The sequence below is a fragment of the Mesocricetus auratus genome, unplaced genomic scaffold (assembly GCF_017639785.1).
Source record: "Mesocricetus auratus isolate SY011 unplaced genomic scaffold, BCM_Maur_2.0 Super-Scaffold_100004, whole genome shotgun sequence".
NCBI classification, from domain to species: domain Eukaryota; kingdom Metazoa; phylum Chordata; class Mammalia; order Rodentia; family Cricetidae; genus Mesocricetus; species Mesocricetus auratus.
Genome location: NW_024429189.1, coordinates 112,152,076 through 112,166,299, shown reverse-complemented (window position 1 = coordinate 112,166,299; position 14,224 = coordinate 112,152,076). Strand labels below are relative to the sequence as shown.

Genomic DNA, 14,224 nt, shown 5'->3' with positions numbered 1-14,224 from the left:
GCATGCAGGTCGGTTAGTCTCTGTGCATAGGTCCTGGAAGGCAGAATGGACATGTTTGGAAATATAGGAAGCAACCACAGAAGGAGACTCAAGGAAAGGTGCAGGGGTCAAGGCAGAAGGAGCGAGGGGAGGCTGAGGGCCAACTGTGTGTAGCTCATCATCTCCCATTGGCCAGTATTCGGCACATCTCTGAAGCTGGAGTGCAACAAAAGCTCCTATTGCCGCAGCGAGTAAGCTGTTTGGTGCAAGCGGGGCAAGTGGCTCTGCACTGCTGGGTGCGGCCCCTGGGAATCGGCTAGGAAAATGACAGTCCTGGAAAACAACTCCTTTTACTGAGAATTTCTGTCAAAGTGAGTGTTGTTCCAGGTATAGTTTTGTTTTGTTTTGAATCTTGCTTTTCTCTACCATTTCTTTAGTTTTGCTCCTGGATGCATTCCAACACACACTCACATGTCCAGTGAACAGGCTAACACATGTGACTGATTTTAAGGTCTAGCATGTATATGTCTGTGCACGGTGATCATTTGCTATTCAATCAGCCTCAGTGTTTTGTTGACATCCAACTGTATCTCCAATTCTGTCTCAAGAAATCAGGGTCCCTTCTTTCATCTCAGCTTGAACAATGGTTTGGAGTCTCCTTGACATGACTTTAAAATTCTGCATACCAAAAGGCTCACTTGGGCTATTGTACAAGCAATGTACAATGGGTGTTTTTGAAAGAATAGGCTTTTCTGGAAATTCCTCCAGAGTATGCTAAGGTTACAGATAAAGTTCAAAGGAATTTGGTCAGAATTAATAGAACTGCCTAGTGGTTCAAGTGAAGGACTTGGAGGGAGGAATAAAACAAATCCATCTTCCTTTTTAATTGAAATGAAAAGAGAGGTTGGCAGGCAGCTAAGCAGAAACCTCAACAGGAATGACGGCAAAATACAATAAATGGGAGTGGCTCTTGGGAACAAACTTGAGCGGTACATCTTAACAGAAGGTGCCAGGCAGATTCAGCTGTTTAGAGATTTCACATCGCATCAGGAAAGAAAAGGGTCTTAGTCCTATTGCTAATTCTTACGAAATGAGGAGTCCGAGTGCGGAGGAAATTGCTATTAAAATTACCACCTGTTTCCTTCTCAGTCTTTGAATTAATTCCTGACACTACTGATGCTATTTAAGACCCATCAACTGCATACTCTTGGTGGAAACTCTCCCCCACCCACAAGAGTTAAGGGTTTGATATACCTAAAGTCTTGAAAACAAAACCAAACAGTGATAACCATGTTCTATAATTAATTAGCACAAAGGCTTCACCGTGCCTAGAAGTCCTGATGGGCGGTGGATTGCTGCTCTTGAGCGTTAATGCCTATGCCATGGCAGGTGTGACTTCCTGGAAGCCGCTCATTGCAGACACAAAATAAAACACAAATCCTCTTCCTTTTGCTCACACACAATTTTTTTTCCAATCCTCTGAAATCCTTTGGAGTGGATGGCAGGAGGCAAGTACAGTGTACCATAATTAACACCCGCTCACCGTTAACATCCCACTTGGGTTGGTGCAAAGATAGGTCACGTACTTTTAATTTCTCACACGCATGTCAGTGGTAAACAGTCCCAGCATTCGTGTTAATGACACCATCTGGCGCGTCCCCTAACTGTGTAGCCTTCAGCTTCCAAACAAGATGTAATGTCAGCAACACATGAAACCCACTGACATTTACAGTAAGGAAATTTATTATCAGCCATTGGTTTCATATAAATGTGTTTGCATGACTGCTGGGGCTTTAAAATCATCACCTTTGCCAGTCGAGCAAAGGTGCAATAAATAATGGATTTTAAGCCATGCATGTACTACCAAATCATTAAACATTTATCGCACAGGCACAATAGCATCTTGAGCAACAGTTACCACTTGAAAAATTAATGCCACTTTTGAGGGTTGCATGGAAACCTTTCAGTCTAAGCGTTAACGAATTTTAACATGTTTCAGTATAGAATATATGGATTTCCAAAATTTCTATTTTTTAGGTCGAACATGACTATATATATGTAAATAGCTCTTTGAAATAATTCTCTCTTGAAGAACAATTACTTTATGTGCTTTTTAAATACTAAACATTGTAACTGAAATGTTTTGTGAAAAAAGTAATTGTTTAAACCTTTTTTCAACACCATAAATGGCAGAAGAAAGGTTCTTTGGGGATTAGATGGTATGTTTCCTTTTAAAAACCTTAATGAATTCATCAGTTATGGTTGCAATTAAACAGCTTTAATTTTGGATTAAGGAAACAAATATAAAGTCAAAAGCAACAAAAATCCCTTGAGTAACCCAGTTGCATTTGCCTCCAATCCTATTCCTTTAGAAATATGTCCCCAAGCATGCCAGTAATTTTCTTCCATAGGTTTGTCTTATGGGTATCCATTGCTTTAAGTTAATAATGAAAAAATGCAGAAGGAGGGCGGTGACTGTCTCTTTGGAGGAGTTAGCAAAGAATAATAGTGTTTGATTGAAAGGAACAAAGGGAAACATTGGTGGGAACTTGACTTGCTGGACATGGAACAAGGAAGGCGGGGAAGCAAGGGCTGCCCTGTGGAACTTCTTCCTTTGGCTGGTAAAGGTCGGCTGCAGATTGTACTACCCTGGGTCATAATGAGGATGGGACTCTAGAATGAAATCTTAACCCAATCTCAACATGTACAACTATCACCTAGAAAGAAGATCTGAGTGTGAAGCATTGGCCTGCGGAGAAAAGATAGACAGATGACAGATGGACAGACAGAGAGTTTTGGGTCCAAATAAAGAAATGATTTCATAGAAGACTTCCATCCTGCCTTGTAAGGGCTTAAGTTTGGCCAGGCATTGATAGTGCATGCCTTTAATCCCAGCACTCAGGAGGTAGAGGCAGGCAGTGAGTTCTAGACCAGCCAGGTCTACAGAGCAAGTTCCAGGACAGGCTCCCAAACAATACAGAGAAGCCCTGTCTTGAAAAAACATAAAAACAAAACAAAAAAGACTAAGTTCTCCGTGTGTGATATTACTTTAAAAGTCTACATAATTGTATGGGATTGCAACTCATGGATTTTCCTCTCGTCTTTCTCATCACCCATCAGACATGCAACAGAAAAAGGCAGTGGGTGGGAGTACTCTGAAAGGTAGACTTTACTTCTCCCCAAGGTGGGGGGAGTCAGAAAAAGATGTTCTGGAAAACCCAGCAGGAAACTGGGATTTGAGTCCTATTCCTGAATGAACTTCAAATTGGTGAAGGAAAATTTGAGACTTCCTGCCTCCACCTTGAATAGTGACTGTCATTTAAATGGAACCAGAGCCTGGTCCCCTCTTCTGTGCTTCTGGGGTTGAAATCTAAGATCTGGCCAAGACTGTAATCTGCAACACTGGCTCCCTGTGCTGTTGGACAGCCTCTATGACAAGTGTCCATCTTCTATTGGGCTGGAGTCAGAGTGGGAGTCACAGGAATGGGGGGAATCAATGAATATACCTACCTACCAACCTACTGTGGTTCCAAGCTATGAAGAAGATATTTAGAGTCGGGTAGCTACTATCCCTCCATAGCTGTCTTTAGTACTGAGGGAGGGGGCCTTCCTGTGTTGCCAACTGGTCTGTGTACCCACAAGTCTCCATGACACAAAGAAACATCTTCAAGGGTGAACTTTAGAGGCATTATGCAGAAGTTAACTCAATCCACTGGGACTCTTTGGCCTATTTTAAAATGGCATATACTGCTCAAGCCTTGCCATTAAAACAAAGACATTAAGTATGGGAATTTTTTTCCAAAGCAGTTTTCTAACAAATGTTCCATGAGAGGCCACACACTCACCCTACCTCCCATCTGTCACTAATTAATTTACAACTTTCCTAGACCTCTAGCTGTTCATGCTATATTTTCTGGAAATGACTATCAGGTCTATTCCAGTGGGAAAGAATCACACGCAACACCAAGAAGACTTCTGACGTGTCCTTCACAGTGGTGCTGGCTCCCCAAGGGCTTTTAAAAATCTGCTCTCTCTCTCTCTCTCTCTCTCTCTCTCTCTCTCTCTCTCTCTCTCTCTCTCTCTCTCTGTGTGTGTGTGTGTGTGTGTGTGTGTGTGTGAGAGAGAGAGAGAGAGAGAGAGAGAGAGAGAGAGAGAGAGAGACTCACACACCGTTGCAAAAACAGCTCCCCTGAAGGGGGGGGGGGGAGGAACAGTTAACAATGAAGAACAAGAAACAAAAAGCCATTCAGCAGATGCATGCCATTTTTTCTCTTCAGTGTGGACCAGTTTTTCTTGTTAATTATATCACCTATTCTTTCCTTATATTGATAATTACATAATTACACGAAACAGATGGGTGACAGAATGCACCCAGATGGTGAGAATGTAAACAGGCTTACAAATTGCTTATTCTTAGGCATATTAAAAAGAATTATTCAATAATACATAGATTTCTATACTCGGCACATCTGTCAAGTAGAGCCTTCAAAATGGCAGTTACTTTGTCAATTTTCTTTTCTCCAACAGATACAATATCCTCCCTAGGAATTCCTGGGCAGTTAATTGCCATGGAGATAAGATATTTATGCTTTTCCAAGTATCTGGACACCTGAAAATTTAAATTCTTATCTAAGCCCACTGGCCTAATCCACCACCCCTACCCACTGTTTAAAAAAATAAGTTGTATTTTCAAGGGGTCTTATGATCAATATTTTTATGTCTATATTTATATAGGACTAGCTGTACTTGGAGCAAGCTGTGGAGGGCTGACATGGTGGGGTTTGCTTTAAGAATGTACTAGAGGGACTTAGAGATACCTCAGTGGGTAAGGTGCATGCTATATAAAGACGAGAACCTGAGTTTGTATCACTGGAACCCACATAAAAAGCCAGACATGGCAGAAGGAACCTGTAATTCTAGGGTTGGAAGTAGAGACAGGGGATCCTAAAGGCTTGTGGTCAGCCAGTCTGGCTGAATTGGCAAGCCCCAGATTTAGTGAGCGGCTCTGTCTCAATAATAAGGTAGAGGGGTTGGAGAGATGGCTCAAAGTTTGTTGGAGAGATGGCTCAGAGTTTAAGAGCACTGGCTATTTTTCCAGAGGACCAGGGTTCAATTCCCAGGACCCACATGGAGCTCACAACTGCATATAACTCCAGTCCCAGGGGATCTGATGCTTTCTTCTGGTCTCTGCGGACATCAGGAACGCAATGGTACACAGACATATATGTAGAAAAAAATACCCATATACATGAAAATAAATAAATGAATAAGGTGGGGAGAAATTGAGGAAGACAACGTAGAGCTCTCTGGCTTCTAAGCTGTGCACACATAGGTACACATGCATTCCCCCATGTGTACATACACACACACACACACACACACACACACACACACCAAACAGAAATGCAAAAACACCCAGAGATGACGGTGGAATTGGTGCATCTGCTAGGTTTTATGAATGAAATCAAAGTCCGAAGCATTGGTGTTGATGTATGGGGTGTGTGGGAATGTGCCTGTGTGAGGGGTCCGCAGGGAGGACTGCACCTGCTCCTTCAAGCTACCACCCCATGTCTGCCCCAAGGATGCAGTCTCTTTTGAAGTGATGATTAGCAGAGATGTGTGTGTGTGTGGAGGTGGGGTGAGGTTTTCATTTGTTTGTTTGCTTGTTGGGGCGGAGCCTCCCTATACAGGACAGGCTGATTTGAAGTAGTAACCCTCTTGCCTCAGCTTCCTGAATCTCAGGACTGGTGGTGCTTCACCACACAGTGCATCACAGAGACATTTTACCTGCTCCCACTCCCCCTGCACCTGGTGCTTCTGACATGCTACATGGACACACATGTCTGCTGTCCCCCATGTGACACATGCCCTGGGTGGCAGGGATTTGCTAGAGTTTCAGGGTCATAGCACCAGTGCACAGGACAGGGTCCGCCACTCTGTCAACACACAATGAATAGACAGAGTGGATGACATCAATGAATTCCAAGTCTCCTACACAGGCCACTGTGTAGGCAAAGGAGTCTGCGTGAGCAGAGCATGGGGGACTCCAATAGACGTGAGCTGTGGGTGGCAGGTGGAACAGGTTTGCCTCTGACATGAAGGGCAGGTACAAGGTAGAGTGTGGATCCCAGTTGAGGACAACAAATAGGTCATGACATGACATGAAGGGCAGGTACAAGGTAGAGTGTGGATCCCAGTTGAGGACAACAAATAGGTCATGACATGACATGAAGGGCAGGTACAAGGTAGAGTGTGGATCCCAGTTGAGGACAACAAATAGGTCATGACATGACATGAAGGGCAGGTACAAGGTAGAGTGTGGATCCCAGTTGAGGACAACAAATAGGTCATGACATGACATGAAGGGCAGGTACAAGGTAGAGTGTGGATCCCAGTTGAGGACAACAAATAGGTCATGACATGACATGAAGGGCAGGTACAAGGTAGAGTGTGGATCCCAGTTGAGGACAACAAATAGGTCATGGCATGACATGAAGGGCAGGTACAAGGTAGAGTGTGGATCCCAGTTGAGGACAACAAATAGGTCATGGAGGCTCAGGGAGGGACAAACCCAGATGGTCTGTGTTGGAGCAACCTGGCCTGGGGAGAACTTGGTGAGGGTGGCAGGGACAGGTCACGGAATTTCAGGCCATTACACTTTGGGCAGTGATGACACGCTTTACAGGAAGAACATGAACACTCCTTGAGGGCCAAGTCTGGATGGTGACTGTCATTTGTGTGTTGAGAGGGACAGAGACAGAAAAAATGAGCCTGGGGCATGTATCTGTCTCTGTCTGCCCATCTTCTTGGTGGCATGATAGGAGCAATGAGCCACTGAAGTCACAGAAGGGGTGGGGTGGGCACATAACCTTAGTTTTACTAACAAGCTTTACTAACTCAGTGTATGGGGATTGGTCCTGTCTGTCTAGGAAACAACTATCCGTTGTTTCTGTGGGGCTATCATACCACGATTATGACCTGCTCATTGGTGGCCTGTGACAGAAGATTCCTGATTCCATTTTCAAAGCGACCATTGACTCTGGCTCTGTGAAAGCATCAGCCTGGGGATCGGTAAATAGTGATGGAAATGAGGGCGGGTTTGGTGAGGGGAACTTTGCTAAGATGACATGTTCCTGGGAAGCAGCTCCTTTTGGCTACCATGGTGATAATGTTAATGCACTAAATGACAGGAGCAGGGATCAAGCAGCCCAGGAAGCAGGAGCAATGGCACAGTGTGTGATTTAAGTTTATTACCCCAAGTTTCACTTGAATGGGTGTGGCTCGTCTGCTGTGCTATGGCCAAGTCATGTTCAATAGTCCAACAAGTAGCAATAAAAACCCTTTATGGCTCCCATGCTATTTCCACACCGTGTTTATTCTGTCCTCCCAGCCCTGTTTCACATGGTCCCTTTTGGTTTCTTCTCAGGGTGGTTATAGTAACAATCATGGCATCGTGATCTTGAGGAAACTATGGTCTGAAGCGTGAGTGAGGTTGTGATGAGGGCCTCAGTTCCGGAGGATGGTGGCAGCCTGAGAGCCTCAAGCTGTGTCTCTTAAGAGGAGATACCTGGTGAGATGAGTCATGCTTCCTTAGCCAGGTCTGCCTAGGTAGCCCTAGCTTGGGGACCATATCTCAGACCCTTCCCAGGGCCCATTTAACCTTCTGCCTGTGATGCTCAAACACTATTTTTCCCTCAGATTTGGTGAGCATGTCAATAATGATAATGTATAAACTCCGACTGCTTTTCTGGAAACCACTGAGCTGTGGAAGACTCCACCTGAGCTTGATTCCACCATAAGCCTGCCCACCTTCAGAGGGGCTTTTTTTCCCTTTTTGTTGTCCCATTACACTTTCCTCTTTCTTTTCAAGTAGAATTTATTAGCAAGTTACAAGATGCAAAACTTCCATGAAACCCTAAGAGTGAGATGTATTATACTTTAAAATAGGTATGTCTACAGATATAAAATCGTTTGATTCTGAGTGGGCCAGGCCTCAGTGGCTGTTGAGTCAGAGGGAAATGGGAAGACTCCTCATGATGTCACCTGTCCTAAAAATCTCTGTCTGACAGTGAAAGAGAGCATTCTCTGCGTAGTGATGGTTTATGCAGATACAATATCCCACTAGCCAGGGAACTTTGCCCTCCAAGTCGGGAAGTTTTCATTTTCAATCACAAAATGACTTTTCATTTAAAAGATGGTAACTTCACCTCTGATCTATTGGTATCAGTTCCTACAATTTACTCAAAAGAAATCCTCTCAATTGTGTTCCAATGAAGTGAAGCTGGACATAGTAACACTGTTGGTAAAAATATGGATTAAAAGCTTAAATGGCCATAGGTCCTGGCGTCAGTATAGCATCCCAGAGATATCAAGTAAAGCCACTGAAGCTTGAGCACAATAGCTTGTCCCTCAGAACCGGCCCTCCACCCAAGTCAGAATCATGGCAGGGAGGGTAGGTCAGTGGTAAGAACCTGCCAAATATGTAAGGCTCTGGTTCTACCACTAGCCCTCAGTGACAGAGAATGTAGTGGTTGTAATACTTGGGAGGAAGGAAGAAAGGGGGGTTGTCATGACTTTGAGCTCAGTCCGTTTTACATAGTGAGATCCAGGACAGCTTTTGCTATAGGAGGAGTCTAAGGTACAGACCAAACAACATTTAAAGCTCTCACTGTCAGAGGATGGGTGCTGGAGACATGCTTCAGCAGTTAAGAGCACTTATTACTCTCAAGAGCCTTGAGATGGTAGCACCTACATCAGACGGCTCACAACTGCCCCTAAGTCCAGTTCTAGAGACACCAATGTCCTCCTCTAGTATCTGAAGGAGTTTTCACACATGTGACATATGCTCACACATAAATACATGCAATTTTTTAAAAAGATACATATTTTTTTAAAAAACTGTCAAAGGAAGGATATAAAAAAGACCTTCCTGGCTTTCTAGAGAGTTCTTTGCTCTGTGTCTGGAGACCCCAGGCCCCATCATGCAGAGGACACAAGGGATGGCTCTGATTTTAGCCTCGGATCACAGAAAGTACTCTAGAGCTTCACCTAAAGACGCTGTAGTAAAAACACCCAGTGGGCTCTTCCAGCCCCCAGAAGAATGAGCCTTGATCTAAGTTCTTAGTGGTAGGACCACACCAAGAGCAGCGATGGCTTGGGTGCCAGTAGCCTGCCTGGAAATACGTGTATGCTGACCCCAGTGCTGGAGGGGTCTCTGAAGAAACCCTACTAACACACTGTGGGGAGGAGTTCTACCCATACAGCTTGGACTGTCCTAGGGCAGGACATGTGGAGAGCAGACTTGGAGGTCTCTAAGTTCCTCCCTCTCCTGGCCCCATTTTCAGAAAGGTCAGAAATATTCCTAAATTCCTAAAAAGGAAGAAGCTGACAGGCTTTAAAAACCAATAATAACTGCCAGTTAAATGTTGAAGTGGGAGGGGTCTGGTAAAACAGAGGAGCCTCCTGGTCTCTGGCTTCAGCTACAGGATATGGAGACTGGCTGACCTTTGCATGGAAATCGAGTTTCTGTCATTACATAAGACAAGATTGGACATTTTATAGAATTACGATTATGTGTTGTGAGCTGAAGTGACCCACAGAGCTTTAATGAGCTAAAATTGACCAGAAAAGTCACAGACTTGCCCACTTTGTGTCTGGGTACAGAAGAAAACTCAGACACAGTGAGTGTACTCATAGTCAACAGGAAACAAGACCAAGTGGCCTTGTGATGGCTCCCACGGTCCTGAGGGCTCCTTCCTCACTTCATTCCCCAACTCCCCTCACCTCAGCTTTCCTCTCAAACTCATGTGAGGGTGAGATAACCTAGTAAAAGCCTGGCAAGAGAATCCTGTGGAGGAAGCAGGGTTCCTTCATCAGGGGCAGAATCAGTTCCCACCAATGGAGGACTGTGTAGCTGTCATCAGACTACCAGGTGGCACAGGAAGAGAGCCACAGGAGACTGAGGAGGAAAAAGGTGACTTTCAAGCCACACTCAACTGGGGCTTTTTTCATTGAAAATGAGCTAACCACACACAGGAGCGTGTGTGTACACACACACACACACAATGGTGGTGGGTGTGTGCATGTTGCAAAGGCTCATGGTGGGGGAGAATGAGTACTAGTGCATGTGGAAGCCACGTGTCAGTCTCAGGTGTCAGTCCTATGGTTCCATTTCACCTTGTTTCTGAAACAGACGTTTTCCCCCTGGAACCTGGGGCTCCACAATTAGTCCAGACTCACAGGCCAGAGAGCCCCCAGAAATTTGTCTCCACCTCCCTACTGCTGGGATTACAGGTGCGCAATACCACACCTGGCTTTTTGTGGGGGCTCTGAGGATTGAACTTAGGTCCTCATGCCTGCATGCAAGCACTTTACTGACTAAGCCCTTGGCCCCTAAACACCACAATATTTACAAAGCTGGCCTGTCTACAGGAAGGGTGAATATGGTGCTTATTTTGTCTAACTTTTTCCTACCATATGTGCTGATTTTGTCATGATATTTTATTTTCAATCAAGAAGGAATATATAACTGCTCTAGTTAGCATCCGTAGCTCAAATAATCCCCTTTGTCACTTTACTGTACCAAGTATTTTAAAATATCCAGAGCCACGCTACCTGTTGACACTGCCAATCTTTTGTACCCCACAGGCAAATTCTAAACAAGCCACTGGGCGATAAAGACCAGCTCTAGCCTGAGAACACAGGGCCGTTGCAGCCTCTCTTAGCTGCAGTCTTCCATTGCTCTGTGACAAGCAACTGATGTTACCGCCCCCCCAAACCCGGGACTTCTGGAACCTCTTTGTTACTCATGCTAGCTCAGTGGGAAACAGGATGCCCTCTCCCACACCGTGGGGGTTCTGACAAGAACCTATCAGCATCCAGGAGAGCCTCTGGGAGGGGGGTGGGGGAGTCCTGTTGGAAAACTTTGGCAATTCCTTTTAAGGGCAATACCATCACTGGGGATGGACTGGAATAAAGGGCTCACAGGCTGCTTAGAGACAGGGAAGTCCTCCCTGTCTCCCTCCTGGGCTCAGATGGGCATCTGCAGTGCAGTTTCCTCTAGACACTGCTTCAGGACCAAAGGAAGCCCATATGTCTGGGTGAGCAGGACAGGAAAAAGCAGGAGAAACTATGCTTAACAATACCTCTGCTTTTAAAAAAAAAGGAACTGACACTTCAGGAGCAGCATAGTCTCTGTGTACACATGAAGCTTTCTCGGAGTACCAGAAACCATCAGGTGCACTCCATATCACTGGCCCTAAGGTCAACAGCGCTTCACCATTTAGTGGTCAGAATACTAGATCTAATCTAAAAACTCGAGCTTGCTAAATAGACCAGTTTCTGGGAAGACCCAGCAATTTCATGTCTAGGATATACAGTCAAAAGAAATGAACACACACACACACACACACACACACACACACAGAGGAGAGAGAGAGAGAGAGAGAGAGAGAGAGAGAGAGAGAGAGAGAGAGAGAGAGCGAATTTCCATAGCATAATTATTCAAGGTGAATGCAATTCAAATTTACAACTGGAGATTAAATAGAATGTGTCATTATCCACACAATATAATATTTAGCAATAAAAGGGAATAAAGTACAGACAAACACTACCACATGGGTTTACTCTGAGAAAAGGCTAAGTGAAAGTTGGTCACAAAATACCACTTGTTGTATAGTGTCTAGAATAGGCAAGTACAAAAGATGGGAAGTAGATCTGTGGTTGTTGAAGACTCAGAGTAGGAAGCAAGGGTAAGAGAGAAAATATGAAAAATGTAGGCAGTTGCAGTGGTTTCATCACTTCCTGCATATACTAAGCTATGAAACTGTGACTTGTAAGGTATTAGGATGATTGATCTCAGGTATCACATGGACCTCCGGACATGTCCATGCGGGGCTTTCTTGATTAGGTAATTCACGTGGGAAGATGACCCACTCTGGGTGGCACCATTCCCCATGCTGAGCTTCTGGACTGAATAAAAAGGAAAAAGTATGCTGAACACATGCATTCATTACTCCTGCTCCTTTGACTGCATGTGCAATGTGACCAGCTAGCTGACCTTGGTTCCTTTGGCTGTGACTTCCCCCACCATGAAAGAACTGGAACCAAAATAACCAAAAAGAAACAAACGTAACAAAATCAACTTCCTAAGTTGTCTCTGTCATACGATTTTATCATAGCAACTAGGAAAATAACCTAGGGGTGTGTGTATATGTGTGTGTGTGTGTGTGTGTGTGTGTGTATGTATGTGTTTATGAATGTATATAGATCTACTTCCTGTTTCCTAAACTTAACTATTATTTATATGACAGTTAAGTTTTGTTGAAGGGAGATGTCCTGCACCATTTATTGTACGAAATGAGGATAAGATTTGGCACTGGTTGATGATGTTACTGAAGTCAATTTCACAATTTATTCTCTTCATTTTGCTATCATCTCACAGGCCAGCTCCTAAATATTACCTAGCATTTGCCAGTTGTGCTGCTAGCTCCCAGAGTAAACCGGTTACCAGGCACTCCCAAGATAGGCTGAGAACACTGCTGAGCCCCATTCAATACAAAACTGAATCTTGAGAAGTCTGTAATGTAACCACCATATGGGATCATATTTTTCTACTTTTCATAGCAGCTGCCACCATAATTCTGAAAGGCCGTAACAGCATGCTGATAGAACACAGAGAGAATTATAGACACCCTCAATCTATTGGCGTCTCATAACAGGCCTAGCACAGCAACCTATACCCAGATGCCTGAGAGTCAGGCTGGTACAAGATTAACACTAAGAGCAGATACTGTCTAGAGGGGGACCCTGGAAAGTTTATGGGTTATAGTTTGGTGAAGGGGCTGGTGTAAAAGATGTGAAGGATTTAAAAAGTGCAGTGTCGAGCTGTCTTTCTTCTCTGTGTGCACTTTCCTAGAATGGTCATGATGTCGGATTGAGATGTTAGTTAATAAAGTCTACAAGTCACAGCTAAGGGTGAGAGTTCAGGCAACCAACTTCCTGGCTGAAAGAATTGTCAATGAACTAGCCCTTGAACAAGTCACCCACTCTGACACACATAAACCACTCTATGGGGAAGACCACCACAGCAGTAAGTGCAGATGTGACAATTATTTAAGATGGTTCACATAAAGCCTTTAGCCAGATCTCAGCAAACAGCCACAGAAGGGACGGCTGCTATCACTTTCTTTCTTTCTTTTTTTTTTTTTTTTTTTTTTTGGTTTTTCGAGACAGGGTTTCTCTGTATTGTTTTGGAGGCTGTCCTGGAATTCACTTTGTAGACCAGGCTGGCCTCGAAGTCACAGAGATCCACCTGCCTCTGCCTCCTGAGTGCTGGGATTAAAGGAGTGCGCCACCAACGCCTGGCTTGGTATCACTTTGTAAGAGAAAAGATTGGACAGTCATGAGGCCAAACCGCCAGTTCATGCACCATTCTGATGTCTGCATACACACAGCATAATATATTTACCTAGGTAGTGTCAGAGAATTGGGGAAAATGACATAGACGGCAGATTATTTGAGGAAAAGAGGGAGCCTATGAAGGAATTTATACAAATGACTACGTTCACCACCATTCGAAGGAAATTCATGAGAATGTAGGAAGTGGCTAAGAGCTGGGCTGAAAAAGCAACTAGAAATAGGTTAATTTCATGCCAAGAAAATGTCATCATGGTGATAGTAAGAGTAATCAGTACATGGATGAAGCTAAAAACCATGAGTTTACAATTTTAGAGTCTTCTTCCAAGGAGAAACTAGAGAACTGTGGATTTGGGTTTGTTTGTTTGTTTTGTTTTAAAAAAAATACTACACACTTCAACCACAAGTACAACCAAGGGAAGGCTGACTAGTCAGTGACCGTTACCAGGTTTAAGGAAGGCACTGGGAAACAATTACACTGGGGGAAACCTAGCAGGTGCTGGGAGAATAATGCAATTTCCCAAGGCAGCAGATGCCCAAGGGCAACAGGCTCCAGTAACCGTCCATCAGATGGTAATTATAGCTGGACTGGGGAAGAACAGCCCAGATGAAAAGGAGCAATTCAAAGGGTAACTGAATGCCAGCCAGTGGCATCTTCCTGACATCACATACCAGGAAAGGGCGGGCCAACATTTAGCTCTGAGGGTGGGGGTGGGGGCTATAGAAACACTGCCATTTTTCCTCATAGCAGGACAAAGGGAGGTGTGGAGAAAACAAACACAGAGAATCCAAACGGAGGCCTCCAAAGTCAGTCCAGATTTCAGTGGAC

The 14,224-nt window shown here is 44.4% G+C and overlaps 1 protein-coding gene across 5 annotated transcripts in view; it reads right to left on the bottom strand.

Annotated features, from left to right (window-relative positions):
• Cfap61 (cilia and flagella associated protein 61) overlaps positions 1 to 14,224 on the bottom strand; it is a 287,339-nt gene that overhangs the window by 146,211 nt on the left and 126,904 nt on the right. The gene's annotated exons all lie outside the window — the stretch shown is intronic.